Here is a 4,957-nt window from a genome sequence, read left to right as displayed (position 1 = left end):
ATAGATAAAGAAGTAGAATTGACACTTTAGATGAATGGCCATTGTCTGTTTCTCTCCCCATTCTCTCAATATTAAAATTTAACTAACAGAGCTTTTCCTTGGCAATTCATTCAGTTTTTATTGATATTCTTTCTAGAAATAGTGGACAGATTATTGTTTCAGTTAGGTTGCATTGTTTTCCACTGGGCATTCACCTGAAACTGACTAAACGATCACAGATCACAGCATTTCAAATGTAAATAATATCCAGCAGAAATCTGGTTTCTGCCATCTCTTGAGATAGGTTAAAAACATCATTTTTGAAACTACTTTCACCACAAAACTAGCCACATCTTCAAATTGAAATAATCACCTTTGTGAGCATCCAGTCATTGTGCCATCTGCAGGTGTTCAAGGCAGCTTTTCAAATTAAACTGTTGTGGTGCAAGGACATTAAAACTTGTAATGCTTCTAATGAGGTCAGCCAGGTGGTCAATAAGTGGAATATGAGTCCCCTGACTCGGGCTCTTAATCTGGTTCAATCAGGGACCACTGACTGACAGATATAAACAGGAGTGTCACTGGGAGCTGGGTGGTCGACTATCAGCCTGGAGGAAAGTGGGCCTGGGGAGGTTCGGTCAGTACACAGGACAGCCAGAGACTGGAAGGTCGACGACTATCCTGCAGGAAGGCTAGCCAAGGTCAGTCTGATCAGTATGTGGTGTGAACTGGTGTCAGATGTCTTTTTTATAGTCATATTGGGTTCGTGTTTTATGCACTGTTTCTTATTTGATTGCACTGTCTTGTCTGTGTTATATTTGTGGGACTTGAGGTTTGTCCTCATCTCCCTGAAAACTGGTGGGGTTTGGCTTTGCTGCCCTTTGCCACCTATATAGTGTTTTTTTTGTGAACTGCTGTTTTCTGTTTATTGTTACCTGTATTTTGTACTGTTTAATAAAAAAACAGAAGTGTCAGAGGTTCTGGTCCTATATGAGAAGCAGCTGGTTCAGTTACCACTGATTGTAGTAAAAGGCTTGGGCCCAAGCCTGATGGGGCAGAATTTGTTGAGAAAGATTCACTTGGATTGGCTCAAACACTTCATGATTAGAAAATAGCTGCCTGAGTGAAGTCCTAATTAAATACAGGGATGTCCTTCAGGAAGGACGAGGGACTATCAAAGGAGCCAAGACCAACTTGCATGTTGACTAGGAAGCAGTTCCATGATTCTGCAAGGTCTGCCCAGTGTCATTTGCCTAATGTGCAAAAGTAGAGGCAAAAAATTAGGAATCTGAAAAGCGAAGGAATCATCAAACCAGTGCAGTTTACAGAATGGGCAGCACCAGTCATAGTGATTATGAAGTCGAACAGGTCAGTTTGCCTTTGTGGGGATTTTAAACAAATGCTGAAAATGTGTTGCTGGAAAAGCGCAGCAGGTCAGGCAGCATCTAAAGAACAGGAAAATCGACGGTTCGGGCATAAGCCCTTCTTCAGGAATGAGGAAAGTGTGCCCAGCAGGCTAAGATAAAAGGTAGGGAGGAGGGACTTGGAGGAGGGGCGTTGGAAATGCGATAGGTGGAAGGAGGTCAAGGTGAGGGTGATAGGCCGGAGTGGGGTGGAGGTCAGGAAGAAGGTTGCAGGTTAGGAAGGCGGTGCTGAGTTCGAGGGATTTGACTGAGACAAGGTGGGGGGAGGGGAAATGAGGAAACTGGAGAAATCTGAGTTCATCCCTTGTGGTTGGAGGGTTCCTAAGCGGAAGATGAGGCGCTCTTCCTCCAACCGTCGTGTTGCTATGGTCTGGCGATGGAGGAGTCCAAGGACCTGCATGTCCTTGGTGGAGTGGGAGCGGGAGTTAAACGGGGTGGTTGGGTTGGTTGGTCCGGGTGTCCCAGAGGTGTTCTCTGAAACGTTCCGTAATGAACTCTATGCACATTCAACCACTTTGAAATCTTTCTGGACTTGGCAAGACCCCAGATCACCATAGACGACTTTTGGGATGGCATGGTGGCTCACTGGTTAGCACAGCTATCATACAGTGCTAGGGACCTGGGTTCGATTCCAGCCTCGGGTGACTGTCTGAGTGGAGTTTGCACACGTCTGCGTGGGTTTACTCTGGGTGCTCTGGCTTCCTCCCACAAGTCAATGATATGCAGGTTGGGTGGATTGGCCATGCTAAATTGCCCCATGATGTGCAGGCTGGGTGGGATAGCCATGGGAAATGGAGGTTTAGGAGAGTGTGTCTGGGTGGGATGCTCTTTGGAAGGTCAGTGTGGACTCATTAGGCTGAATTGCCTGCTTCCACACTATAGGGGTTCTACAAGGACAACATTTTATTTTGGGGAGCAAGAATGAGTGTTCCAAGCAAAGGTCACTGCCAGATAGTGGCTGAACTCCACCAGGACCATCAAGGAGTGTCTAAAATGAAGATATTGATGAGAAGTTATATCTGGTAGTCAGTATTCGATGCAAACATAACCACATTGCTAGGGCACTGCCCAGAGTGCCAACAAAGACAAAAATTACTGGCAGCAGCTCCCCCACATTTGTGGGAATGGCCGGTAAACCCTGGACTTGGTTACACATCAACAATGCTAGCCTTTTCATGGGCTCAACATTCTTAGTCATTGTGGATGCCCACACAAAGTGATTGGATGTGCAAAGAGTTCATTCATCAAACATGGGAAACTTGATCGAAAACTGCGAGCATTTTTTGCAATTCATGGGCTCCCAGAAGTGTTGGTCAGAGATAATGTGCCATCATTTACCAGCAGGAAATTCAAGTATTTCCTAAAGTCAACTGATATTCAGCATATAAGGCCAGCTCCATGCCATCCATCATCCAATAGTCTGGCGGAAACAGTAGTCCAAACTTTAAAGATAGGTTTAAAAAAAAGCCAACAGCCTCACTCGATACCAGACTGTCCTTGTTCCTGTTTGATTATTGGACCATCCCTCACGCAGCTGCAGGGATAACTGCAGCAGAATTGCTCATGGAAAGAAGACTCCACACCAGATTAAATCTGATCTTCCCAGACGTGGGAGGGAGAGTGAAATGACATCAGGAATGCCAATACTGGACTCCTCTACATGAGAGAGACGGTTAACTTCAGGGGTCAAAGTTTGGTGCCAAAACCACAGAAATGGCCCTGCCTGGACAAGAAGTATGGTTGATGCGAGGACAGGGCCCATGACATAGAACGTTTGGGTAGGTGAGGCTGTCCTGAACAAGCTCATGGGCCACATGAAAGTTGCAAACTCACAAATAGGACAGGAGCAAAACATACCCAGCCCTTCAAATAGTTGAAAGGCTGTTTGAAAAGTTGGGTTCTCTTCTTCCATCTGGCATTGAAGAAACCTCAGAGTCTGAGATGGACATGGCAGATATCACAGCCTCCATGCCTTTACCACCTGAAGAAGAGGATGAATTTCTTCTGAGATGCTCCAGTTGCTAGAGGCAGGGCTACGTTGCAGTACACCCCACTTGTATCCAAGGCTGAGTAGGAGGAACTGGACCCAGTGCGAAAATGCCTTAGGAGACGCTACAAAGAAAGAACAAACCTACATCCCCCCGACTTAAAGGACAAGGGATGTAATGATTGTAATGAGGTCAGTCAGGTAGACCTTAGAGAATGAGTTCCTTGATTGGGACAGTTAATCTGGTCCAATCAGGGAGTCCTGGCTAACCGATACAGGAGTGTCAGAGGTTCTGTTCACTCTGAGAACTAGCTCTGAACAAGCTGGACCAATGTGGCGCTGGAAAAGCACAGCAGGTCAGGCAGCATCTGAGGAGCAGGAAAATCGACGTTTCAGGCAAAAGCCCTTCATCAGGAAAGCCCTTCATTCCTGATGAAGAGTTTTGCCTAAAATTTCGATTTTCCAGCTCCTTGGATGCTGTCTGGCCTGCTGTGCTTTTCCAGCACCACTCTAATCTTGACTCTAATCTCCAGCATCTGTAGTACCCAACTCCGCCAAGCTGGACCAATGTCAATACAATACATATGAAATAAAGGGTGATTTGGTGACAGAATACTGGCCCCTGTGGAGTTATTTCAAGATTGACTACTGTAGCTGCATATAGTTAAAAATCACACAACACCAGGTTATAGTCCAACAGGTTTATTTGGAAGCACTCGCTTTCAAAGTGCTGCTCCTTCATCAGGTGGCTGTATATCAGCTGGATATAATGAGAAACGTGTTCTGCGTAGCTTTGTAAAATCATATTCAGTTCTTTAAAATCAGTTTGTTGTGTTCAGTGATCAAAAATACTTGTATTCTGAGATCAAGGTCATTTTCAGCTGTATCATTCAAACTGTACCGATTTCCACTCTTCAATGTTGCAAGTTTTTTTTAAAGCATATGTTATTTTAAATTATGCTGTAAAATGGAGTATGTGATCACTCAGGACAATGTTTATATTTGGCAACATGCAAACAGGCTTGAGTGATAAAGATTTTTGCTTCTTCATTATCAACACTGTCCAAAGCAGAAACTCTACCACAGTGGATAAAAGGCAGTACTTCTTCAGCTTTGACAAAGGGTCAGTTAAACTCGAAACATCAGCTCTTTTCTCTCCTTACAGATGCTGCCAGACCTGCTGAGATTTTCCAGCATTTTCTCTTTTGGGAACTCTACCACAGTGTATGTTTCATGCAGTGATGGAAATGTGTTGCTGGAAAAGCGCAGCAGGTCAGGCAGCATCTAGGGAACAGGAGAATCGACGTTTCGGGCATTAGCCCTTCTTCAGGAATGAGGAAAGTTGGTCCAGCAGGCTAAGATAAAAGATAGGGAGGAGGGACTTGGGGGAGGGGCGTCGGAAATGTGATAGGTGGAAAGAGGTCAAGGTGAGGGTGATAGGTCAGACTGGGGTGGGGGAGGAGAGGTCGGGAAGAAGATTGCAGGTTAGGAAGGCGGTGCTGAATTCAAATTCAGCACCGCCTTCCTAACCTGCAATCTTCTTCCCAACCTCTCCGCCCCCACCCCA

General features: G+C 45.4%; 1 long non-coding RNA gene across 1 annotated transcript in view; it reads left to right on the top strand.

Moving 5' to 3' along the window:
* The first annotated feature begins 525 nt into the window (after positions 1 to 525).
* LOC122556320 overlaps positions 526 to 4,957 on the top strand; it is a 23,074-nt gene continuing 18,642 nt past the window's right edge. Inside the window, exon 1 of the long non-coding RNA XR_006313502.1 lies at positions 526 to 680. This is a non-coding gene — a long non-coding RNA (uncharacterized LOC122556320). The remainder of the gene's footprint in view (positions 681 to 4,957) is intronic.

Source organism: Chiloscyllium plagiosum, chromosome 13 (genome assembly GCF_004010195.1).
Source record: "Chiloscyllium plagiosum isolate BGI_BamShark_2017 chromosome 13, ASM401019v2, whole genome shotgun sequence".
NCBI lineage: Eukaryota > Metazoa > Chordata > Chondrichthyes > Orectolobiformes > Hemiscylliidae > Chiloscyllium > Chiloscyllium plagiosum.
This window is presented reverse-complemented; position numbering and strand designations above follow the sequence as displayed.